The sequence below is a fragment of the Sorex fumeus genome, unplaced genomic scaffold (genome assembly GCF_029834395.1).
Source record: "Sorex fumeus unplaced genomic scaffold, SorFum_2.1 ptg000021l, whole genome shotgun sequence".
NCBI classification, from domain to species: Eukaryota; Metazoa; Chordata; class Mammalia; order Eulipotyphla; family Soricidae; genus Sorex; species Sorex fumeus.
In genome coordinates, this window is record NW_026606078.1 from 9,886,946 (window position 1) to 9,914,698 (window position 27,753).

The 27,753-nt window shown below is 39.5% G+C and overlaps 1 long non-coding RNA gene across 1 annotated transcript in view; it reads left to right on the plus strand.

The window, feature by feature from the left end:
- Positions 1 to 3,963: 3,963 nt before the first annotated feature.
- Positions 3,964 to 27,753, plus strand: part of LOC130022943 (uncharacterized) — a 255,517-nt gene continuing 231,727 nt past the window's right edge. The window contains exon 1 of the long non-coding RNA XR_008792338.1: positions 3,964 to 4,134. This is a non-coding gene — a long non-coding RNA (uncharacterized LOC130022943). The remainder of the gene's footprint in view (positions 4,135 to 27,753) is intronic.

Here is a 27,753-nt window from a genome sequence, read left to right on the forward strand (position 1 = left end):
TTTTTTTAATTTTGTCACCATGAGATAGAGTTACAAAGCCTTCATGTTTGAGATTCAGCCATACAATGATGGAACACTCATTTTCCACCACCCACATCCCAGTTCTCACCCTGCCTCTGTGGCAGACAATTTCCCCAATACTCTCTCTCTAATTTTGGGCATTATGTTTTGCTCAAGATTTCCCACCACCATTCAAGCCTACCTGCCAGGGGCAAACGCTAGATAATTTATTTTCCATAGCTCATTTTGGATATCATGAGAGCTCCCATGCCCACGATTGTAAATGTAAGTTTCTAGATTTTAAATGGTTGGGTTCCAGAGACATCTCTGTATGACATTGATCCATTTTGAGATTCAACTGGAAGTCTTGGGGCCAGGGTTGTTAATGCACTAAGATGGCACCGGGAGACAAATTGTGGGTGTGACAGCCAGTCTGTTGGGTAGACGGGGACCCAGGGAGGGACATCCCGGGTCCTCTGCTGCCATGGGGCCTGGAGATTTAGTCCTGAAACATATACGGGGGGCGGGGGGGTGAGGGTGGGTTAGGGGGAGGAGGACTTGCTTGTGGAAGCTCTTGGTTGCCGGGATTCCATTTGGAGTAGGTAAGGAGAGCACACTTTCTCCGTCTGGGGTTGTAGGGCATCCTTCTCATATCAAGAAAGAATCATTTAGGGTGTTTCTACCAAATATTCCAGCTTTTTACCGAGCTTTTCTGTTTTGGGATAGAGCCAAATTTCAATACCTTTTCAGCTTGTAGTATTTCCAGGATTTCTATTCAAATTATTTGCCTTTCAGATACTACACTCAGGGCTACTGAATGTTTCACCTGGGCATCTGCAACCTACAAACTCAACCAAGGAAGTCAGAGGAATTTCCACAGACTATCGAGTTTCTTCTCTGTGGCCTCCTGTCTTGCCACTGTGTCTCCTAACACCAGTCCAATTTTAGTAACCTTGGCAGCTCTAAACAATTTAGTAAGACACTTTCTACCTAATGAGACTAACTTTCTGCTTGCTATTACCCATTTCCAGGAAAAATAGCCCCGAATAAAGCAAAAAAAAATAATTATGTCTGTCGAATGAAGTTCTCATATAAAACAGAGCATTATTGTAAATATTTTGATCAGATTTTGTCTTTCTGTTTTTGCTTGTTCGTTTTCTGAGCAACATCTATTGGTACTTAGGACTTACTTCTGACCCTGTGCTCAGGGCTAATGCCTGGCAATATATAAGTGGTGTAGGGAATCCAAACCAGGATCAGCTGCATAGAGCCTTAACCTTTGTACTATCTCTCCAGCTCCCAGATTTTGTACAAGTATTTTGGTGGAAGAGTACATGTCTCTTGTCCACAACTGAAAACCTACAGTGAAAGATTTCAAAATGTTTATCTTTTTTACTTTTAGATAACCAAATTAAAATCAACCTTTGGTTCTAACTTTTCCTATCTTATAAATTCATAATACCCCTCATTCAGGATATTCTCAAATCAGATAAATCCCCCTTTTATTGACCCCTTTTAAAAGTAATTTGATAGATTTGTTAAATAATAGGATTCCAAGCTAAAAATCAAATACCTTGTTGTGATTAGCCTGAATCTACTTACTAAGAGAATTGTACAACTCTAAACAACTCCTGGTTCAATATTAATAAAAAATTAACAATTTTGTCCATAAAAATAACTGAAAGGTTAGCTGGAATCAGGAAATGACAGACATATGAATTTAACCACTAATTAAATAGGAAAAGAAAATAGATTGGTAAAGATATCTTAACAAAATTGCATTTGTTCCCTTTTTTTATGTCTACTTAGATATGATTTATCTTTTGTTCTTTAGTTTTTAGATATTGACCAATCTCAACCGGTCAATATAAACTAATGTTTAAGATGCTAGAATATCTATACATATTTCTCCATTTTTTTATCCCATGTGTGTCATTATTTATAAGTTAACCAAATATTATTAATGGTACTCCTACTTTTACAGAAAAATAGTGATTACATGTTATGGGAAACATATGTTACATGCAAGCTCATGATTTTCTTAATACTATGTAATTATTTATTTAATATTTTATAAGTTTGTTTGTTCTTTGAATAGGAACAAGGCCCTTATCCCTAATTAAGAAATTACTTTAAAGATTAGAAAGTATCTGAAGGCTATATTATTATATTTCCATCTGAGAGGTATGCAAACACCAGAGCTACTATACTAATATTGAAATGATCATTTCAGTTCTCAATATGTAATTTACAGTGCTTGGATAACTAAATTGATTGAAATAGCCACTTGGCTTATACTAGTTTCTTTTCCTCCTAGCTCTCTCAAGGAGCTATTTAAAAAAGATTGTTTTACCTACAAAGAATATCAATTCAGGAAGGAAATAAATGCGTACACATTTCTTACTACCCCCATTTTTACTGAGATACCAGGAACTACAATACTTTTAATTATACTTTCCATACACCATTCATGCATGTATTATTTCTCCTTTCTTAAAGTTACTTATTTTCTCAAAGAAAAGTTTTCTCGTTTCCTCTTTATTTCCCTGCTACATAGTTGTTTCCACACTCCAGTTTCCTTTTTAAAACCTTTCTTGTTAGCTTTTCCTTGCTCTTGACTCATACACAAATTTTTAAATCCAAATTACCAAGGCATATTTTCTAATAAAAAAGTGCTTGTCTCCCTACTTTCTTTTCTCTTTCCTTTCTTTCTTTCTTTCTTTCTTTCTTTCTTTCTTTCTTTCTTTCTTTCTTTCTCTTGTCTTTCTTTTCTTTGTCTTTATTTCCCTTCCTTCCTTCCTTCCTTCCTTCCTTCCTTCCTTCCTTCCTTCCTTCCTTCCTTCCTTCCTTCCTTCCTTCCTTCCTTCCTTCCTTCCTCCCGCCCTCCCTCCCTTTTCTTTCTTCCTGCTCTTTTTCTTTCTTCTCTTTCTCTCATTTGCTTTTTCTCGTGTTTGTCTAATTTCATCTTGAAGTGTGAACATCTAAGGAGGAAAACTCAAGAGGTCTGCTATGTGTCTGTCCTGCTCTGCGCGAAGACACTTGCCCAGCTCCAGTTTAAAAAAACAAAAAACAAAAAACACACACCCGGCCGCTCTCAAGGGCAACATTCTCGAGAGTCCTACATTGTAACCGAGCTGAGACCCTTGCACCCCTTCCTTGCGCCCCCTTAAGAATCGATTCCTTTGGAATCCTAATCGTCGGAGAAAATCGATTTAGAGGAGAACAAAACTAAGAGACCAGGAGCAGGGCGGGCGGGGAATCTGTCCCTAAAGCCCCGCCGTGGACACCAGGTGCGTTTAGAGCGGTGCGGGGCCGGGGTGGTGAGTGCCGGAGGGGCGTTCTCCGTGCTCCCTTCGTTGGGCTCCTGCTCCCGCGCAGAAGCCGCCCCTGGAGCGGGTACGCGGGAGCCGAGCGGAGCCCCCGGCGGGGCGACTGGGCATGCTCAGAAAGCGAGCGGCTCTTCGGGCACCGGGCGGCGGGTGCACGGCTGCCGCGCTCGCAGCCCCGCGCGGAGGCGGAGCCGGGCCCGAGGGGCGGGGGAGCGGCCGGCGGCAGCCGCGACCGCCGCCACCAGGCAGAGGCAGAGTCCGCGGGAGGGAACGACCCTCCTCCGGGTCGGAGCGCCTGCCGTCTGCTCTGGGCAAAAAGAAAGGAGAAAAGGCTGAAAAGCAAGAGACGGAGAGTGAATAGCAAGGGAAGGACGGACGGAAAGAGACGGAGAGATTAAAAAAGAGAGAGAGAGAGAGCGGGCAAGAGAGAAAGTGACGGCCGAGGAGAACCCGGACGAGAGGCGACAGCCGCGGGGCGCGGGAGCGCCGGGGCAGGTGCCGCTGCCCGGAGGCGGCATGTGACGCGCCGCCGCAGCTGCCCGCGGGCGGAGCGCTCTCGAACCCGGGCGCGCACAGCCCGGGGCAAGTGGGAGCTGCCCCCCTCCACCCCAACACCGCACCCTCCCCACCCCTCCCCGGATCGACGCCTCCAAAGACAGACGATGCTGCGGGCAGGGTGGCTCCGGGCTCGGTCGCGCGGTCCTGGGACTCCGTCTCCCGCCAGCGCCGAGTAGGAGGCGGACACCCGCGCCCCCGGGAGCCGCGCAGGGCGGCGTGGGACGGCCACCTGGAGCGCAGCTGCCAGGTGAGGGGGGCGCCCGCCTCTGCGCGCCGCCGCGGCCACGGCCCCGAGCCGCTGACCTCGATTCGTGCGTGTTCGCTCGGGGAGCGGGGGGACAAAAAGTTTGCAACCGGTAGGGAATGTATTTTTGCTCGGGGGGAGTTTAAAGAAGGCTCCGGGGAGCGAGAGAAATCGCTCGAGGGCTTCGAGGGTGGCGTCGGAGCTGTGGGATCCAAGTGCGGAAGGCTGGGGCGGCACCTGGCCCTGGGAAAGCCGGGGGGCGCTGGGAGTGGTGTCCTGGGGGAGGGTTGGGACACACTGCTCGCTTTCCTGCCTTTGCGTTCCCTTTTCCCGAATGCCTCGGGCTGGATTAAGAGTCTGGCATGAACAGTCCAGGCAAGGGGAGCCTCTCGGCTTAGCGAGTGCGTGTGCGTGTGCGTGTGCGTGTGCGTGTGTGTGTGGTGTGTGCGCGCGCGCGTGTCTCTCTGTGTGTGGCGTGTGCATGTGCGTGTGCGGGATCGATCGCTCGTTCGATTTTCTGATGGTTCTAAGCAGGTTAGAGCTGACATTCCCAGACCTTCAGACGCGGTCGCTGGTTCGAATTGCGTCTTCCCGAAGCGAAGGAAGGGATCCGTTTGGCACTTGGAGTAGTAACACCTAGGCAAAGGTAGCACTTGACCCGGGGAGAGTGTCCACTTGCGGAACTGCCAGCCCTCACTGGCCGGGTTTCCTCTCCCGAACCCTACCCCCAGCACCGACTCCTTACAGCTGTGAGCGTTTCTGTTTTCCAGTGGTGGGGGCGGGGGGAGGTAGAGTTGACTCGCGCAGCAGAATTCGCTCGGCTACTTTGCGCGGTGCGTGTTGGAATTGTGAGCCTGCTCTGCGTGCGGCTGCGTGTGTGCGACTCTCCCAGCACGCAGGTTGGAAGTGGTGGAGGAAGTAAAGGTTTGGGAACTGCATCCATATGGACAGATTTCAAGAACGCAAACATTCATTTGTCTGCAAGTGTTATTTGAACCTGTCCGATGGCTGTAAGGATATGTTTTTCTTCCGCTGTTCGTGTTTGCAGTGTGAGTAGATGGCTCTTCTTAGGAGGTAAATGCATTTATTGAAGCGTTGATGTTGTTAAGGACACTGGTGTTTTCACTGCATGCTTTTCTCAGACCTTGCTTTTCTCTCTTGGCCTCTGAGTTCCAAGAAGACAGTCAACCTAATCCCCATTTTGGATTGGGGGCGGGGGGACTGCTATTTAAAAAGGTACTGGTTCTGAAAGTGTTTTGTTGATTATGTACTTACAAATAATATTAAATTGTGAGATCGTTATATTGCATGTATCATTCATCAATATTTCCTGTGTTTGAAAGTGTCCCTTGTTTACTTAAAAGAGAGAACCTGTCAAAGACTTAAGAAAAGGGGGAACTTAACCTAGGATTAAAAACAAATCATCTATAGACCGGATTGTTGTAGTATCTTATAAAAACACACACACACACAAACAAACGAATAGAAAAACCCTGACGTCTTTCTTTAACAAATGTGTTGGGATGGATTTGGCGTTGGGTGCTCCCTCTTGTTATAAAAACTGGTATTGCGAAGTATGCATGGAACATGCCTGTCTTCCCAGTGTGCATTCAGCATGCATTCAACATGCCATAGAAGTGTGGTTTAAGTCATACACTCTTACCATAGAGTGATCTATCTTTAGATTTTGTTTGCATGGTTTGTCTCAATTAGCTTAATATGTAATTAGCTATTGTTTAACTAGAAAGCACGTAATTTTTGAAATGGGTTTCCATATGGAAATATAAGTCTAGTTTAAATTACTAATTTAAGATTAATTACATGGCAGATCTGATTTATCCTATTTCTGTCGGGTTGCATGCAATAGAGTAGAATTTAACATGAAAATAGTAGTGTTAAAATACTGCTTATAAAATAATGACTTTTAAAGTGGGTAATATTTGAAAAGAAGATAGAATTAAATGTAGATGTTTGAAAAGATCTTTAAAATTGTATGTCTTTTGACTATACAATTATTTTGAGAACAGTGTAATTTGGGGAATGGGAATGCTTTTATGCAGAATTCCTCAAGATTTACAGAAAGAGTGACTGTTACAATAAGATTAGTTTTGCATTAAGCCTACATTTAAAATTATTTAGAAAACTTTCTTTTAAGGTTTAGAGAAATGTAGGAATGTGCATTACCTTAGTTTTCTTCATAGGGGAAAAAAGTAAAGTGTCATTGCAAAAGTATTAATTATTTCTGAGGCTTTTTACTTGAAAGTGTTTTTAGAGTGCATTCTAACTTTTTAAAGACAAATAACTTATCTTGACAAATAAAATTTGTTGGTTTAAGCTACAGTGGGTAAAAATAAGAACCTAAATGAGATTTTAGATTTTAATTGCAGTCAACCTGTTGAAAATGAGCCTGGGGGGAAATGGGAAATCTGCAGAGCTAGAATTTCTCAGATTCAGGCTGTAAATTGAATAGACAGAAAAATTGACAATATAATTAAAATCAAAGTTACCTTGTATATATGAAGATCATAAAGCGGTTTTTTTTTTTAGATTTTAACCAAAAATATCCTGTCCTTTCTGGAGACAACATATTGTTCTCGCCTAATAACGTTGTTAACATTGGCAGAATTAGTTGCTTACTCTTAAATGGCCTGGACGTTGTCAGTGCAACTATTAAGAAACTAGGTCTTGTTTGCAGTGCAGGGAAGTTTATACTGAGAACAGCTGTGGTGTAGTGGCACTTCAGATAGCAAATGAATGAACTGTGAATCATATGAAGATGGAGTCTCGATTGGGATGCAGAGGGACGCATCCGCCCTTCACTTATGGAACCTAATTTTGTATCATAATAGATTATGAGTAATAGCATTATCCTCACATTGTGGTTTTGCAGTACCAGTGACTAACTGGAAGTGCCTTCCTTTATATGTTTGTGTTTTAAAATGGTTTTCTTACAGAGAATTATGAAAAGGGTATATATTAATTCCAAAATAAAACAAAACACCCCTACAGATTTCTTTGTCTATTTTTTTTATAGTCAGCATAATAAGATCTGCCTTATGCTTAATCTGTAAACACAGTGGCTTTTCTACATGGGTTGGCAGTGAAGTGTTCACAGGATTTTCATCTGAAAAATCTCATTGAGTCAGGTAGAATCTCTATTGTGATTATTAGTCTTAATAGGACATTTGGTTAGAATTTAAATGTAAATACAAAGAATTTCAGCCTCAAAATAAAATTTGACTTTAGGAGATAAGTGTGAAGAGATCATCTCTTGAATTTCACGGAGGTGAAGCCAGGAAATTTGGAAGTTGCTTTTTCATAGGTGTCTTCTTCACAAGCATTGAGGAAGTGGGCCTTGAACAGATCAAAGGCAGAGTCCCAAACCTGCAGTCTACACATTTCTTTTCAACCAGTAGTTCCTTGGAAAGGCTATGCAGATACAAGAGCCTTGAGTTTGCAAATGCTACATCTGGAGGGCTCTGCCAGATTTCTTCCTAAGATCTCCATGTTCTGTGCAGTATGATTGATGTTTGTGTTCAGAGAAGTAGTGAGTTTTAAAGATTTCACTAAAAATTGAATTGACAGTCGGAAAATATCAAATTGCAGTAGGTCTTGTATGGAATTTGTGATCCCTCTTAGAAAATTTCTTTTCCATTGTACAAATGGAGAGAATCACATTGCACAGTGGTTTTGAGGGTCAAAAGAGCATCGTGCAATTGCAAGATGGAACTTTCTGGAACAATCTCCAAAAACAGGGTAAAATGTTGTGCAGAGTGACCTGCTTTCACATCAGAATCCCTTGATATGGAACAGTGAGAGCAGTGTGGAGGTGTCTTTCTGACTTGGTAGTTGACCAGTAGGTGTTCTTTCTGCCTAGAAGTTATAGCTACTCGCAGATTTCCCAGTTTCTGGCAGACTGTCCCCTTGGAAATATTACTCTCCCACCTGTTGAAACTTCCTGCTCATACACATCTGAGGGCCAAGTATTCCAGCTGGCATACACCTTCTTAGACTTCCTTTGCTGAAGCTGAAACTGCAGCTTGCCACATTGACACAGACCCGAGATCCACCGCGATGATAGCAAGCCAACAGAAGGAATGTTTGAATCGCTGCCATCTCCTTCTCACCAATTATGCCAGCTCATCTCAAAAGCCAGCTAGAGTGAACACTCTGAGGATAAACAAGGGTGGAAAAAGAGACTGAATATTATTTGACCATAGTAGCTGCCAGATGATGCCTTATGGCCTTGAGCTCTTGTCTTCCCCAGAGTTGGTCTGCTAGAAACTTGCACAGGAAATGGATTGGACTTTCTAAAACCTCAACCCTTAAAGACTGCAGAAGGAACCCTCAGATCAGTTTACCATACCCTAACCCGAGGAAGATCTAGTTATCCCCATGCCCATTTTTCTAACTCCTTTCGTCGTTTCATAAGACTAGGCTCTGTAACACTTTCAGATAACCTTTTCATTATTCTACTGAAGTCATGCCTGGAAAGACTTCAGCCGTGACCTTGACAGTTAGGCAGACTCTTGCCCAGAATTTCTCTTTGACACAATTCTTGGATGCAACCCCGAAGTAAACAATTCCCCGAACGTAAGGTACAGTCACCCTCCTGGTGGCATATTATCCTCGCCTTTAGTTTTGTCTTGCTGAGTTCCACTTGACAAAATCTCATTGTCTATAATTGTTGGCAGGATCAAATCTCGGTTCTTCACGCTCCTCCTGGCCATTGTAATTTGAGTTGCTGACTATCCACTACAGAATAAATCCTTTATTAGGTCATTTGTTCTAGCCTAGCACAAGCCTATTTCCTGTCCCCAGTGTTCCCTTGAAATCTGGTATACCAGCTGAGCCATGGTTTATTCTACCTTCAATCACCTCTACTGCAGGAAGTACTGCTGGTATAGATATCCTGGGTCAGGCAGGATATCCTCCAACTGTTTGAAAAAAAAGTTCAGGTGAGTCAAAGCCAAATGACTGTATTTCCAGCCAGTTTTAAGGAGGATGGGGGACTAACAGATGTCTATTACAAGGATCCAGACATTTATTGTTGTAAGGTGCTTTGGTGTTATACTGAAACATAATTTAGCACAGGTAGCTGTAGCCAAGGAATTGGATTCACTCAAGAATACCTTGTCAGAAAGCCGCTCGAAAAGGTTTCTGCTGAATGTCTTTGCACTTTTTAAATGCATAACTTTGGAGTTGATAGCTTTTTCTCTATAATTCCTCATGAGAGAAACCTGGTGTTAAGCACCACTTCCTGCCCACTGTCAGGTTTGAAATTTTGTTGAAACTTAAGGTTTTAACAAACTAGCTTTGGACTCCATTGAATTTCAGTTCAGTGGTATTTTACATACACTGAGAATTCACAGAAATGGCAAATACTATTGGATTCTGGTTTGGGGTTGGATTTCAGATAGAAAGGTTGATATAGAAAAATCCATCTAATTCCATTTAGAAATGTTCCTGGAGGCATAGAATTTTTGTGATAATTGTTCTTGACTTAAAACAGCCTTGAAGCACAGCCTCTCTTATGGAGAGTCCTTCATAACATTTGTGTTGAAGTTCTCATACAAAAATGAAGGTCCTTTCCTTTCTTTAGATAGGATTTCTCTCATGCCTGATAAAACATGCTACATGTATTATCTTATGGGAAGGAAGATGCACAGGAAAACTGCAATTGAATGATATTCCTTCTCTCCTTCACCATGGGAAATCCTTAGCATCATTGCAGAATCAGCCAGCCTTCCCAGGCTCTAAGGAGTGCTTTTGTCATGCTCCTTTGCCCAGAGATAAAAGGTTGTTAATCTCCTGTGTTTAACTATATGAAACTGAAAACACATCCGATTAAACAGTTACCAGATAACCTGTTCTTTCTCTGACTTCTGGTCTTAGCCATTACTGTATTTATCGTTATATTTTATAGTCTAGGATAACCCAAGTTGCATTCATTTAATTCTCTCCATCAAGAGGAAGTTCATGAGTTTTATAAACAGTACATTTTGTTAGACACTTGAATGTATAAAATGAATTCTTCCCATGTACTTTTCTCCTTATCTAACATGCTAGGGACCCAGGACATTCCTGTTTTGGATACACAATTGTGTGAGTCCAAAGCTCTACCTTCCAGGTCTATCTGATCAAAGTGAAGTGTGATCAACTCAAGTAATATGATGGGCGGAAGTGCCATTACATATTGTACTCATTTCTTAGGGCTATCAACCCTAGGAACATATTGTCTCAAATTCTAGATCAGACATCTGCAATATAAGTGTCATACATCCCTTAGATCCCAAAAACCTCCTCTAAAAACTTAAAGGAAGAAGGCTTGCTTCCTTTATGTTGCTTCTTATGCCTGTCTTAATTCTTAGACTTTAACTGTCTTCAATATCTGCTCCTATAGTATATGACCTCCTTTTCTTCTGTGTCTCCCTTTATTGTGTTTGTGTGTGTACTCTGTTGTTCTGTACTTGAGAAAATCATAGGGTCAGATCCAGCAACATGAGCCTGACAATTTGGTGCTTGAGCTCAATAATACAGTGATATTTGGTCTCAGAAATGCTGGGGGTACCACCACAGCACTGCCTAGAAATGCTTGTGGGACATTATCTGAAATTGAATTCCTAGCCCTCACACATGCTAGGCATATGTTCTACCATGAGAGCTCTCTCCCCAGATCTGTGTATCCTTTTAAGAAAAGAATGAATATAGTGGTATTTAGGGTCCACTAGGAAATCCAGGCTAAGCCTTTCTTTTAATCACATCTTTTTTGCCATATAAGGTAATGTACATGAAATAAGACCTGGCTCTCTCATTGGCAAGGCTGGGGTTTCCATTCAGCTCATCACAGATGTCATCAGTGGACAGGACACTCCTCTTGGACTCCCAGTTGCTGCTCTCAAACTTCATGGGCTTTGTGCCTTGAGAAAACTGATGCTCACAAGCTGACTCATTCCATTTTCAGAAAAGCGCAGATCCTTCCTTGTCCTCAGCCAAAAATCAAATTCTTCCTCCCTGTGCTTATTTGTCTTCCCAGCAATTATGAGCATTACGATGAGGACACTCCTGATCATTCTTCCGTAAGAAAATCTTTCAAATTCAGCAGTTTAAAGTTAATTCAGTGTAGTCTTTTATATGCTTCCTATATGGACTGCTTTGTTTTTCCTTAGTGAACAACATCCAAAGTCCCCTCATTTCATGGTCTCTGACACAAACCCATTACCCTTAGGCTTCCATCCATATTGACTTTAGAAACCACCTTGCCAAAGTCTCCTTTTGTAACCTCTTATTCACAATACAGGGGTCTCTTTGTCAGGTGTCCCTGTTAATCTTGTCGCAAACAACTTGAATCTCTCTTTGTTGTCAAAGTGCCATGCTTCCCCCAAGCTTCTTCTCTTCAGATTTCCCATCCTTCTCCAGCTTTCCCACTCTGACTCCTGAGCTGTATGAGGCTAAGAATTATTTTTTTCTTTTTGTGTATATGTGTGAATTTTCGGGGCTGGGCGGGGAGTTGGAAAGATATGTTGGACCGACCTGGCTTTTGTTCAAGGCTTGCTCTTGGCTCTGAGCTCAGGAATCATTCCTGGTAGTGCTCAGTAGATCATATAGGTAAGTTGCATGCAAAGTAAATACCTTACCTGCTGTACCATTTCTCTGCCCCTGTCTAAGAATTTATTTTATTTCTGAGTTGATTCCCTGACCTTTTTCACCCCTTTCTCTTTTTGAAACCTCATTTGTTTTCATGGTTTCAAGTACCCTCTGCTGTGGACCACACCCAGTTCATCTCCGCAGAGCCCAGCTCAAGTTCTGGGAGGAGCATTTTCATAAACTAGCTGATCAGCACAGCCTTCACCTGCCTCCTCCTTATCGTGTTCCTCTGGGGTTTTCCACTTTTATAAACAGGGTAACCAACCTATAATGCATTAATTTGGGTAACCTTGATTCATTCTCTTCCATTTCTTTCATTGATTCCATATCCCATTATGCACTAAACTGAAATATGTTAACAATTCAAATCTCTTGGCTTCATTTCTTTTCTCCACCAGCACCTGAAGCTATCATTTCTCCAACTTTAATGTGCATCCTGTTCGCCTGGGGATCTTGTCAAAGGCAGACTTGGATTTAGGAATCCTGGGATAGGGCGTAAGACTGTATTTCTAAGTCCAGGCAATGCAGGTGTGGAAGCAACTCATTCCTTCACACTTTCCTCTTTCAATCAACCCGTTTCCTAGATGATCTTATTCTAAACTTTTTTTTCTAATCCACTTTATTTAGATTCCTTTTATTGAACACCAAATGATTTTTCCCCTCATCTCCTCAAAAAACTTTACCGTCCCAATCTATTACTGATTGCATAGCAACTGAATATCTTACATCAGCATTCAGGTGACATTCAACGAATCCATGGTTTTGATTTACATTTTTAATTTAGTCTCAAGGTCGTCTTTCTTTTTACCCTGTGAACTTGTTGTTCTGTATACCTCTGCCATTTTCATTAAATTCCTGCATCTCATATTGAGAATATGAGCCCTTTCTTTTAAATTAACCTGGATTCAAAACTTTTAATTTATCATGGAATTTTTCAAACAACATGTCTCATGATGAATTGATCTTTTGGTACTCTATATGATTATCACTTTATCTGATTATCAGAACTTTTTGACCAATTACATTTAGTTTCATTTGCATGTATACATGTGTATAGATTATTTCAAATAACTGAGACTGCAACACTTAGGAATATAATGCTAAATTTCACATATCTTTCTCCTTGAGTGAGTAGTATATCTCCAACATTCATGTTGAGATACTAGATATGCAAATGTACTATTTTTGCTTTTTTTCTTATGATCAAAATACTATAGATTACATAAAACTTCTCTGCTAGAGAAAAATATTAGGTAAAACATAAGATTTTATGCCTTCTAAGATAACAGTGGTTGACAATTTGTTGCATAATCCCTGATATTTTTATATACATTTTAATGTTTCACTTATGCAAAAACTGAGATAATAATAGGCATTTGTGACCTGACTTTACATGTAAATCTACTTACTTCCCTGTTTTTTTAAATCTGCAAGTGTTCCAAAAGATTGACTGATTTCATTGCATGAAAATCAATCCATTTAAAGTGGCTTAGCATAACATAGAGTTATGTTTGCTTTGAATTTCGGATCGGTTAAACATGCCTTTATTCAGCACGTTTTCTGCCCTCAAGATTAGGTTGTCACACCCCAGGTTTGTAAGAGTCAAACACAAATGCTGTTCCAGAGAGTGTATGTTTTGTCATCCTCATGCCCTCAGGCTGATGATATAGGATGCTGGACTGATGGAGACTTACTGGTCACTCATTTTTGTTGTCAGATTATAATAATAAAGTTAGATGATGTATACTTTCAAATGGTTAAATTTTATGTTGAGATTTAAGCATTCATTTTATTTTTTAGAACAAAAATAGTTTAATTTTCGTATCAAGTGATAGAGAGTCCAATAAAAGCAAAGAAATTATGCTCCTGGGTTGGGATGTGGGTAAGTACACAATGGAGTGTGCAAAATTCTTTTTTTGGGGGGTGGGGTTACCATTGTTTCAGGATCCAAGGCCTCACCCAGTTACCAGGAACCGAAGAAGTGCCGAGGATGGAATCCTCAGCCTTCCCCAAGCAAGGGATGGCTTCTTGAGTTATGTTCTTGGTCCTTTTTTCATTTGCTCTAGACCTGTAAAGAACAGATGATGAATTTTGGATTCAAAATGTAGGCATATCTAACACACATATTAGCTTTCGTTTCACAAGTGAATGTGTTTGGAATAGGAAGCAGAAAGTATTTAACAGAGATTTAACAAAACCATTTTCTGTGTTTAACAAAAAATACACTCGGAAGGGAAGTGTGAAATAAAGTTATATGAGTTATATCTTAGAATATCAATTTTTAAAGTCTTATAGTACAAGGTATTTATTGTAAAGAAAATTCTTAGAGAAGTCAAAATCAGTATTTTGTTAAGAATTTGATAGGGAATCCTTGGAAATGGTGAAAATTTGTTCTTGATGCCATATTTCTCAATTTAAAAAAGGCAGTTTGTGGGAGGATTCTGAAGAATCATTTACTTAGGTAGTGAGAGGGCAGGAATGTTGAGTAACCCAGAGTTAGAACAAAATGTGTCTATGTGTCACAAAGATAACATTTCAGGTAGAATACCAGACAATTCAGGAATGAAACTTTGAAATTGTATGAAATTTCTACACTTTGAGTTAGTGTAATTATTTTTATTATTTTTTAAATACTTCTATATCTTACAGTTGAGAAAAATTGAGGTTCAGAGAGGCCTAATAATTTACTAAGGCCACAAAATTAGTGAATCTGCATCTTTTTGACACCATGTCTAGGATTTGCTGTGGTTTTGTGCTACATCTCCTCCCAGGAAGTAACATACTTTTTCTCCCTGTGCACACTCGTGGCCATTTCAGCTTCCCTTAGAATTTCAAGTGCCAATGGAGTTCTCTAGTCTAACACCTTTTCCCTCAAGTGCAGGATATCCATTTCTGGCACCCCATTCGACATTCCTGCAAAGAAAAACAATCGGGCACCTTCAGTGTGCCATTTGGGCATGAAACACATCACCTTTATCCAAATATACCAATCTTCCTAGTTGTCCTCTATGAACTGGTTGCTTCATTCCAAGACCTCAGACTTAGGCTAGTTAGTATTTGTATTTCCTTTATCTGCTCACTTTTCACATGCAGTTTCAAGGCCCTCATGGCCTGCCTGCACTATTTATTTAAAAAACATTTCCTTTCTCTTCAACTCTCACTTCTCCTTCCTCAGACCCATCATTCCCATTCTCACTTGACTGAATTCCACTAACTTCTAACTGGCTTTCCCAGTCTTCGTTTCTTTTTTGTTTCTAACCTAGCTATCAGTGTCATTGAAGGTCAAGGCTGGCTCCTTGTCACTGTGTGCTGTGGCACTGTTGTCACCTTAGCCTGTTTGAGAATTCTTAAACTGGTCTCCTCCAAGTCTTCTCCCTAAATCTCTACATCTCCTGAAATGTACTAGCTTGCCTTTGGTTGTGACAGCCCTCTAGATATTAGGAGAGCGATCTCATCCAGGAATATCCTTCCTTTTAATGCCTATGGTCCTTTGGTATATTAGACTCATGTTTCTTACAGTGTCTTTCATACTCATTTGCACTAGAATGAATTATGTCAGTCTTTTATACTCTGTTTTGTTGTGGAGAGGGGTGGAGATTGTGTGTGTGTGTGTGTGTGTGTGTGTGTGTGTGTGTGTGTGTGTGGTAGAGGGAATACTTGGCTATGCTCAGGGCTTATTCCTGGCTCTGTGTTCAGGGATCGTTCCTGGCATTGCTCAGGGAACCATATGGGGTCCTGGGAATTGAACTTAGGTTGACATACACAAGGCAAGCACCCTACCTACTATATTACTTCTCCTGCCTGTTTTCTGAATTTAATTTTTAGTTTTTGGTTTTGGGGTTACAACAACTGACGATGCCTTGGGTTCACTCCTGGCTCTGTACTCAGGAATTACTACTGGTCATGCTGGGGGGGAAGGAGGGTGCATTTGAATTTCTAGAGTTTGAAATAGTGTCAGCCTCATTGCATGGCAAGTGCCCTATCCGCTGTGCTATCTCTCCAGCTCCTTTTTTTTAAAAAATCAGGATCAACCCATTATTTATTTCTTTATGCCCAGGAATTTATATTTTATAAACTGTGAAAAAGCAGCCCAGTGAAAGGAATGGTGGTTTAGGTGCCCAGTTAGTGAGAGCCTTTTATGTTATGTTTTATTCACTGATATATCCCGAGAGGCTGGAACACTATGGTGCAAAGTAGACTGTCATGATTTATTGCTGAATAAATCTTACCATTTCTTTTTTTTGGGGGAGGGGAAGAAATCTAAGGTTTAGAAATTTTCACTGTCTCTTGTTAATGAAGACACGGTATCTGATTTAGCAAATAGTAATCAGTTCTTGAGTTTAGACAGAGCATAATAGTTGTACCAAGTGAGAATCAAAGTTTTCCTGGTCTAGAATGTTGTCTGTGTAGATGCAATGCTTAGACAGTGGTGACATTAACATTTTGAGTAGCATGGTTTTTCCAGTTAATGTGTTTCAAATTGTGACTTCTCTCACCAACCAGTTTTAACGACCCATACTGTTTTATTTCTTCGTTTGCTTTGGGGCTACATCCAGCAGGGCTGAAGGTTTATTCCTGACTCTGTTCTCAGAGACCTTGCCTGCCATTTCTCAGGGACGTGGATTGAACTGGATTGGCCCTGTAACAGCACTCTCTTGGGCCCAAATGACCAATACTTTTAAGGCAGTTATTACTTTTTCTGTCCTAACTGGCCAATATCCTGTGGGCTTTTTGGTAACCTATTAGAAATGTTTCCATCACAGGGTTTTCGAGTAATATTTCAGAAACCATGTCACAGGATCACATGCACCAGAATCATCTGAGATGTTAATAATGTACTCTTGGAGGTTGAAATGAGAGCTACTGCTGAATCTGAATGGAAGTAGGGTCTGTATTTTAAATAAATGTCTGGATGATACCTTTTTTTTTTTTTGCAATATCTTAAGATGTACTAATTAAAGATTGAAACTCACAGAAACTTTTTTCTGGAATTTATTTTTTAGTAGATTAATAGCTGGATTGGCAAGTGGTACATTATCTTAAGCTGTTCTCTCTTGTAAAATGAGTCATATTTCATATTCAATTTGGGTTGTTTCTCAGGCTTTGAGGAAGGGTGGAGTCCTCTTTTCCACTGTAATTTTAGCACAGTTTGGAAATGACGGAGATCCCAGGTGTAGATGTAGATTTAACAAGAAATTGTTTCCAATATATTTACGCTTCTCTATGTAAATGTATAGTTGCTTTCTTTTGATATGATAAGTATGATAACAGTATACACAAGATGTTGGAAACTGAAAGTGATCCTTGGAAATTAGCAGTCTGAATGTGACACCAGTCTATCACCTTTTAGATTGCTAAGCTTGATCGTGTCAATCAGACTGTCTGGGCTAGTACCCCCTTCCTCTCTCACTGTATGTGTTCTCTGCCAGGATGCTGAGTACTCTGTATAAAGGGACAACCTTCCCTCAGTAGAGATAGACTGTTTTGGTTATGATTTTTTGTTTGTGTGGGGGGTCACACATCCTGATGCTCAGGAGTAACTCTTGGCTCTGTAGTCAGCAATTATTCCTGGCAGTGATCGGGGACCATATGGGATACTGGGTATCGAACCCTGGTCAGCTGTGTGCAAGGCAATGCCCTACCTGCTGTATCATCACTCCAGCCCCTCGAGACACACTGTTCTTTGATTAAGGATATATGAATAGTTGTGCTAACCTGCTGGAACCTCCAAACAAGCTCTTAAATATAGTCTACCTTCCACATTTTGTTGTTTCTTGAGTTATATCATTGACTTATCATAAGCAGACCATATTTTGCAAGTGCTTAATGCTATATTTAAGGTTACCTTTCTAAGCAAGTGCATCACATATATTATTGATATGAAAAACAAGATGTCAAGAAAGCAAAGACAACATAGTCCAGAACTTCTATGCATGTGCATAGTAGTTATTATGAATGTTCTTGAAAATGGAAATAGATTAATTACACTCAATGAGTAAAGGACATTATGTATACGAATTCTGCAAAGGAGTACTATTTAAAAAAATAACACATAAATACAGTGAGTACTTTTCCACAAATGTAACACAAAGTAGTATGTTAAGATAATTTTTTGTTAATTATCTATGTTAAGATAATTAACAATACACAAAGTAATATTTTAAGATAATTTAGCAGAATCATCACACATTTTCTTAGAATTCTAGAAGTCTCTAGTAAGTGACCTCCTAGTACACGTCACGCCCAACTATTCCTCTGGTCATTCATCAATTCCTTAAATTTCTTAAGTTCTTTATTTTTTGCAGGCAATTTTCTAGAAGCTAGGGATAAGGGGCTGAAAAAAGCAAGGCAAGATGCTGCTTTCCTTTATGGAATTTACATTTGTGAAAATTTATAGAAACTAGTAATATTCTCAGGTCATAAATGGGCCATGAATCTTGTGAAGACTGGATGAGATGATGTGGCCAAAGGTATGTGTCACTTTCCGTAGACTAGAATTTTCATTCCCCCCCTTGCCTTCCTCAAATTGAGACTTAAAATTAAATTTAGAACATCAATACCTATTTCTGCCACTAGATGGCAGACATCTGCATTTTTCTATCCAATGAGTGAGTGAAGTTTTGAAAATTAAAATGAAGTTTAGAAAAAGTCGTTTGAGGGGCTAGAGCGTTAGCACAGTGGGTAGGGCATTTGCCTTGCATGCGGCCGACCCAGATTCGATCCCCGGCATCCCATATGGTTCCCCAAGCACTGCCAGGAGTAATTTCTGAATGCAGAGCCAGGAGTGACCCCTGAGCATCGCTGGGTGTGACCCAAAAGCAAAAAAAAAAAAAAAAAGTCCTTTGAGATTAAAAAAAATGTGTACTTTAGAGAGATATAGGAATTTCTGTTATATTTCATATATTCTGTTATTTAAATCTTGTTTTTTTTTAACCCTTGGCTTCAGAGTTTTCATTTCTTTCCAAATACAACTTATGTTTAAAACCCTTCTTGCCTGTATTTCTGTATTTCTGTATGTCAGAGTCTCCTGTGTAGTTTTACAATCTTATGTTTCTACTAAATTGTTCAAATAGACAATTCTTATTGAGATACCACCATGACACATTGAAAAGGGGTCTTGATTCTTGGAATGAGGATCTCAACAATCCTGTCTTTTCAGAAAAGGAAAGAAGTAAATAAGGACCCAAAGCATGAAGTTTGACATGCCCTGTAGAAGATTGAGGGCATCATATTGTGCGCTTTCCAAGTCCAAGCTAATATAATCTAACATGGAAGTAGTAACTATTGACTTAAAATTTCTGGAAAACCAACCCACGGAACTACAAACGATGCCATTGACTTTCCAGGTAACTTGGAAAGTTACTTGGCATTTTTATTGAATAATGAATTTTATTGAATAATTTTTGAATTTTATTGAATTTGTTGAATATATTGAATAATAAAAATGAAAGAATTTTTATTCCTATGATCTAATTCAACACGCACTTAGGTTTTAGTAATCATAGTAACTACTCATATGAAAGGATAACAGTGGTAATCATGGAAAGCACAGCTATGTTCATGGCAAAGTGCTAATTGCTCTGTTATGCCAGTCCTCACACTCACTCTTTGAGTTAGATTCAATCCTTAGAACTCAGGAAAATGGAAAGTCAGAGAGATCATAGAAATTAACTATCCCTTGCACACATCACCCCAGTTACCTACCTTGCACCACACTTGGCATGAAGGTACTTGGAAAAGATTGTTTTAAGGCACCTTAGGCTCAGAAGGGGTTATAAAAATGAATGACATGTCTTAAATCTAGATTTTTATATATAATACACAAATATATCAAGCTGTAAAACAGAGATTATTTGACCCAAGTTGTTCTGGCAACCAAAGTACAGAGAAGCCAAATATTTTTGAAAGATACCAGGAGCTCTTAGTTTAAAATAATTACCATGAGTGATTCTTAAAGGACCAATAAAGTTTCAGTAGGTGGAGGAACAGAGAAAATAAACTGTTGGGGCAGAATTTACCTTATACGTAAAAATTCATTGTTGTCCGTGCACTTGCTCCTTCCACTTATTTTTGATCTTTCTTCAAATGTCCCCTGATTGGGCCATCATTCTGTAAACACCTTAGCTGAAACAACACTTGTCCCCTTTTCATCAAGCACTGTCTCCTTAATATGATGCTTTATTTTCCCTTTAAGAATCTCTCACCACCTGTTATAATGTGTATTTGTTTTTCAGTTATTATCTGCTAATACTTGCTACAATATGAGCTCTCTGAGACCAAGGGACCTGTTCCCCCATCCTACTTTTTAAATTTTTTATTTATATTTATTTATTTATTATTGCATCACCATGAGAACAGCCACAAAGATCTCAGGTTTAAGTCTCAGTCATACATTGATCAAACACTGATCCCTTCACCAATGCACATGTTCCCGCACGAGAACTCCAGTATACCCCCCATCCCAACCTCCTCCTGCCTGTGTGGCAGATGATTTTCACTTTACTCTCTCTTTACTTTAATTGCATTCAATTTTCCAACAGAAAACCCACTATTATTATTTGGAATTTTCCCCCAACTATCAGACCTGCTGAAAAGGCATCATTAGATAATTTGTTTTCTATTGCTGACAATGAAGAGCATACCATGTCACGCCACCATTTTGGATTCCCGGTATTTTAGTAATTAAGTCCAGAGGAATTTCTGCCAGAAGCTGCTGGGTTCTGAGATTGGTTTGTGTGCCTTTGGGATCATGGCCATTCAGGGGTGGAGGAGCTATTTCTGAGTGGCAACTCAGGGTCTCGTCTGGGTGGGGAGAAGGGCTGGTTCCTCCCCCCATCCGAGAGGCCCAGTGTGCCCTGTCACTGCAAGCCCGTACCTCTCTGTCAAATAGGCTCTGAAAGCTACTTTTTTTAATTGCTGAGTTATTAGGTCCTAGAATTCTGGCTCAGTAAACTCTCAACAAATGCTAACAATAATTGCCTCAGCATCACTTATTACATACAGCAAAACTGATATACATATTTCATATTGCCCTTTCATGTAGGACTTTTTCTTCAAAGGGCTGGAGCGATAGCACAGCGGGTAGGGCGTCTGCCTTGCACGCAGCTAACATGGCCAACCCGAGTTCGATTCCTCCGCCCCTCTCGGAGAGCCCGGCAAGCTACCGAGAGTATTCGATATGCCAGACACAGTAACAACAAAGTCTCCAATGGAGATGTTACTGGGCCCGCTCGAGCAAATCGATGATCAACGGGAGGGCCTTTTACTTTACATGTTATCAAAATCATCACTAATAGTACATTTACAGTGAATTATCACTTATAGACTTGAAGAACAATAAATAAACTGACACATTCTATCACTTAGACAAGTTTTGTTTCCAATCATTCTTTTTGACAATATTTTAAAAGTTTTAGAGGTAGTGAGAGAGAATCAACTTACTACATTCTAAACTTAGAAGACTTCATTATTTATAAATGCTCACTTAATTATGTGCATTTTTATAAAAGGAAGTATAGATATTTCTCAGATCATACAGTAGAGAAAATTGGAATAAGACTTTCCTGCTATGGTAGTTCCATAGTATACATTAGGAAATCTACAGTTCATGCCATTTTGCAAAAAAGAAACCATCAAAGATAATGTAGGTAGGTTCAGATTGTTCTGAATGTGTTTGGAGATACTTAATATTCTGCATTGGTCTGCTAGTATGATTTCTAATGGCCCAGTTATTCTGGGGATCTGTAAAATTACAAAACATTGCACCCTACTAAGGTTTCACAATAAAATCGGGCTCTTTAAATATTGCTAAAGATATTGAAGATAATGGGTTCTATTATTTAATTCATTAAATATTTATTGGGAAGCAGCTGCTAGTGCCAGGGTGTTGCTTCATGCTGGAAATAAAGAAAGGAGACAGGGTCTTGCTTTCTTGGAGCTGAAGACTTAAGTGCATCAACTAATCTTGTTTTTTTCTGCTGTTGAGAAGAAACTTTAAATATATACTATGAACTTTGAAGAAATACTTTTGAGACTCTCTTTTCTTCTCTCTCTCTCTCTCTCTCTCTCTCTCTCTCTCTCTCTTTGACCTTGATATTTTTTTCTTCTCATGTCTTAAACCCATTTTTGTATGTGAAACCTGTGACTTTCTGGGCTTTGAATCAAAACATACGAAGATTTGTACCGGTGTGACTTCAAAGCAGATATTTAGAAAGTTCAGAAGATATTTTAGTAGGATTGCATGGAAATTAGTGGTCAAAATTTTTTTTTCAGTCATGGCTTTACTTATTTTTCTAAAAGATAATGAGAAGCACAGGTTGTTAGCACGGGAATTTTAGTGGCTGATATCTGTTGTTAAAATCAGTGATTTAGATGGTAGAACATTTTTTGATTTTAGGATATCTGCTCTTCTCACGTTGCAAGTAACATTTTGGTGTAGATTAGATGTCTGATACTAACTTTAAAATTGGTTTTCAGTCACAAAGTGTAATCATGCTCCCAGAATTCTAAGATCCTTCTCTATTTTTTACCAGTTTACATTCCAAAGTTCTCCAACAATTTAGCCTTCCTTTTATATTTTCTTTTAATCTGGAGTTTTACAACTGAATTCTTCCTCACATTGTTCCTCTAAGGAACCTTTCAGACATTACAAAATTCCTAATCACCATGGCTGCTGAGGACATTTTAACATTGTGCATTTATTTATGTATGTTTCTTCATAACGTTTCATCTGTGAACCTATGTTCGCCCCCTTGGGCATGATGACCTTGAGTGAATGCATGGAATTACATTGATTGTTAGGACATGATCAAGGTCGAGATCAAGGTTTCAGTGGCCTCAGCTATCTTTTGCATCTTCATCCTTCCTTTGTCAACCAGTCAGTACATTGACTACATTTTCTTTTTCACACTCGCAGTGTTCCTTCCCCAGTCCTTTCCTCTAACTCCATCTGTTCATAGAAATCCTCTGTTTTAACAGGACAGATTCTGAGGCAGCTTACCTGCTGTCCCTAAAGAAGGGCTTTTCTCTCTTTTTTTTTCCATCACACCCAGCGACGCACAGGGGATACTGCTGGCTTTGCACTCAGGAATTACTCCTGGCAGTGCTCAGGGGACTATATGGGAGGCTGGGGATCGAACCCTGGGGGCCGTGTGCAAGGCAAATGCCCTACCCTTTGGGCTATTGCTCCAGCCCCAAAAGAACTCTTCATTACACCCTTTCCACGGTTGTCTTTCAATTCTTGCTTTTGAACAATCCAAAGAATCCATACTTTTTTTCTGAGGCGAAATAAGGAATCCCAAGCAGTTTTATTTATCTTGCAGTTCTTCACTGCTTTTCTCAGTTCTGCTGCTGTGGGCGTCCTTAAAGTTGCTTCATCCTGACGAGTGAATCTGCCTCTTTTCACCGCCAATGTACTGTTGAGAAAAGGACTGCTTAGTATATGGCTTCTATTTTTTGTTTTAAAATATGACTTACACAGTTGACGCAGCATTCCTCTGTCACTTAAGTGTTGAGCTTCAGTCTTTTAGAAAGTCATGATGAAAAATAATCCCAGTCCCGGGACCTGCTTTCAGGATGTAAAATGGGCCCATTTTTAACTCCTTAGCTACTTCTCCCTCCCCCATTGTTATTTGTTTCCATATCATGTTTATACTCTTGTATCTTGCTTTTCTGCATTTAGAATTTACTTGTTACTTTGACGTTTGAGCACAGTTATCACTGTATCACTGTTACCCCATTGATCATCCATTTATTCGAGCAGGTGACAGTAATGTCTCTATTCGTCCCAGCCCTGAGATTTTAGCAACCTCTCCTTACTTGTGTTTCCCAATGATTGGAGGCTCTTCAGGGTCAGGGGAATGAGACCTGTTATAGTTACTGGTTTTGGCATATCAAATACACCACAGGGAGCTTGCCAGGCTCTGCCTGTGCGGGCGGGATATACTCTCGATTTTGCTTGCCAGGCTCTCTGATATATATATATATATATATATATATATATATATATGTGTGTATTTCTCTATGATTTGTTGCCTACTGTCTGAACTCCATCAAACATGTTGTGTTAATTATGGAAAATGGGTAGGAAGTGTCTTATGATGTGTCACGTGGCCAGAAAGTGGCCTGGAGCGTGACAGCAGTTGGGTAGTAGAGAGTAGAGTCCTGGAGCATGGTAGTGGTTGGGTAGTGGAGGTCAGCTGCCAGGGCTGGGTCCCTTGGGGCAGGCAGGGCTCTCGCCCAACCCTCTCTGGGGTGCCCCGAGTGAAACAGCCTGGCGCGGAGTCAGATGGCATGGTTATGGGAGCCTCATTTTATACTCCTGTCTGGGAGGAGCAGCCATGAGTTCCGATTATAAATCAGATTAAAATTTATAATTTATAAAATTGTCAGAGCTGCATCATCTGACAGTGATTTAAATTTTAAAAAAGGCTTATAAATTGATGATGCCTAGAATTCCTCTTAGTAACAACTACTCTGTTAGAATGAATCTTGCTGGGTATACTGCAGACTCATACTATTAAAAAAATGAACCCAGCTTGTATTAACAACCAGGAGATTGCAATTTCTGAAAATGATGACAGGCTGGGGACTTTAATAGTCTAACATAAATTATCAGAGTTAAAATTTAACTTTATGAGCACTGTTATATTTTTCCTTATATTTCCAAGAAAAATATTTAATAAAGTTTTGGTTGTATCACCCTTTAATATAAACATGTTTTGATAATATAAGTTTTATTTAATATCAATCCATTTAGTAAACTAAGGTATTTCCTTTTTATATATATTTTGGAGTTAATATCTAACTCATATTCTTCTCCCCTCCTGTACTTTTTTTTTTTTGGCTTTTTGGATCACATCTGGCATTGCACAGGGGTTACTCCTGGCTCATGCACTCAGTAATTACTCCTGGTGGTGCTCAGGGGACCATATGGGATGCTGGGAATCGAACCCGAGTTGGCCGTGTGGAAGGCAAACGCCCTACCCACTGTGCTCTCGCTCCAGCCCCTCCTGGTCCTTTCTTTAAAAAAAATTATTAAAACACTGTGATTTCCAAAGTTATTCATAATACAGTTGTTTCAGGAATACAGTGTTCTAACACCAGTTCCACTACAGTCAATGTGACCGTCCTTCCACCAGCATCCCCACGTTCCCTCCATCTCCCAGCCTGCCCCTTAGCAGGCACATACAAATTTACTTCTATTGCTCGCTCTAAAAAAGCTTAAAGAAATGGCTAAATGGAATTGTCAGGATGTAAATCAGGAAAAGTCACTTTGGGATGACTGAGTGCTGTATGATTTTTTTGTTTAGATTTTTATTAGTGAAACACCATTATGTTATTAGGTACAGTTGTAGATTTAGAAATTTTTGTGCTTGTGTTTCAGTTATACAATGATTGAATACCCATCCCTCCACCAGTGCCCATTCTCCACCACCACTGTATGATTTTACCCTATGTAAAGAAATTCAAATCATTTAATGCAATATAATGTTTTGTCTCATTGACATGAATAAGTTTTTAACTCTGGCATCTAAAATGTAATTGTATTAAATTTTCTTTTTTTAAATTTTTTTGGTGAATCATTGTGAGGTACAGTTACAGACTTACAAACTTTTGTGCTTGCGTTTCAATCATACAATGAATGAGTACCCATCTCTCCACCAGCGCCCTAAATTTTCTTTTGTGCTTGGGTTATATTGTAGTTATCACCATGTCTTTTTTATTAATAAATCTTAAAAATATTCCTTGCTACTGTATTTTTGAGTTCACATGGACTAGGTAAAGCCAACAAAGTACAGTGAGAAGCATGATTATTAAACTTGTGTGGTTATCAGGAAAATTATAACAATATCTGTGTTAAGTTTGTGGCAAACTTGCACCAAGCAGGTGCCCTCAAGAGTTAGTAATATATATTAATCATTTGCTATTACACATAATATCCTTACTGTTCATTACTTTAAAAAATTATCTTCTAACCTGCCTCATGGGCAATTTTCTGATGGATATATGGATAGACTACTTTTGTTTGATTGGGTGTCACACCTGACAATGCTCAGAGCTTACTTCTGGCTCAACACTCAGATATTACTCCTGATGGGCTCAGGGACCATGTGGAATGGTGGGGATCAAACCAGGGTTGGCCACATGCAAGACAAGTCCACTCGCCATTGTACTATCTCTCCTGCCTTAGATGGGAGAATGCTTTAGACTAAGTCAAGAAATTTACTGAGGGTTTGGAGCGATAGTACAACAGGTAGGGCCGTTTGTCTTGCATGTGGCTGACCTGGGTTCAATCTCCAGTATCCCATTTGGTCACCCAAGCACCACGAGGAGTAATTCTTGAGTACAGAGCCAGGAGTAACCCTTGAGCATTGCTGCATGTGACCCAAAAAGAAAAAAAAGAGATTTACCAAAATATTATGTAATCATCATTATTGGAATTGTGATGGTCTCCATACTGCAGACTTCTTTCCAGAGTAGGCATAACCTAAAGGAAAGGAGAATGGTCATTTTTCAGTCTAGAGAGTTCTTGGTTAATCATTGCTGCTTATATGTTCTAATAGTCCAGCTCCGACAGCAATTTAAAGCCCTTTTGTATAAAGATTGGAACTGAACTGAACTATAATCTGAATTTAAATTATATGTGTTATCTTTTGATACTGCTTCTATATTTTTGAACATTCTTCAGCTAATTTGTTACTATTTTGAACAATCTTACTTTGACATCAAAACTTCATGGCTTGTAAAGAAATCAGAGAACACAGTTGTCCAGAAAATTCAGTTAGTCGAATAGAAAGGCTCAAAATAAAGTGTATTTGAATGTTACTTTGCATGTAGTATTGTTTGGGGGCATAGAGAACACACACACATATTCTTATTTTTAAATAAAGAATGATGTGTCAGTTTATTTTCCATTATTATTATTTCCATTGCAAATGTTTGCTTTTGGTGGTTTTATGTCATATTGATGACATCAGAATAATGTCAACGCAAGAAGGAGGTGTTTATTGAAGCAAAAATATAACAGGGCTTCCAACTAAAATATTTTGAATTTTAAACTTTTTTAGTCCTTGTCATTTGTGGAGCTTCCATGGTAATGATGGACGCAATCCCCGTATTGCCTTCAGGAGCAGGTGCTGTCTCTACAACTGAAAATCCAAATGTGCTTGCGTCTGAATGTTGGGTCACCGAAACGCCTCATCACAGCTGTGCTCTTAGTTTCATCTACTTTGCTTTTTTTCTATGCACTATTAATTTTGTATTGAAGACATGCTTTGATGCCAGTTAAATACTTGTCTTTGACACAAGTGAAAAGAAAAATCCTACACGGAATCACACGAAGGGCCTCTCACTGAAAAAAGCTGTTAATTCCTTCCTCACTTTGATTTCAATAAACCTAAGTCATTTTGAATATTCATGTAGGTTGCATCTACCTAAGACAAGTGTTTACAACAGTTTGATGCTATTTGGAACAAACCATCTTCCATCCTTACAAATTTGCTTGTGCTGTGTGACGTTAAACAAACACCAACCTGAACCTTATGTTTGCTCCAAAACAGGTAGTAAAAAATATGGAATGAACAAAATATTTTATAGCACATAACATATATTTTAAAGAAATGACCTTGTAAAACCGAACTGGTTAATTTCATACATTTAATCAAATTGAGATTATATAAAACATCAATGTGCAGATTATAGATTGAATAAGTATTTTATGCAAATCACAATTAGTTTCTTGGGAACACCTGCCCTCATGAGACATACGATTAGTATAGAAATACTACCAAATCACAAGAAACTGCAGTTAGATCCTTTCATACAGAATGGTTCACAGGCAATAGAATAAATATTAGTGCTTACAAAGCCTGTATTTAATCAGTTTTCAAATAGCTCTCAGTAATTTCTTAATATTATTGTATTTAATCCTTAAAACAATTTGAAAGAGTAGATCCTTTATCAGTTTAGTAGCAA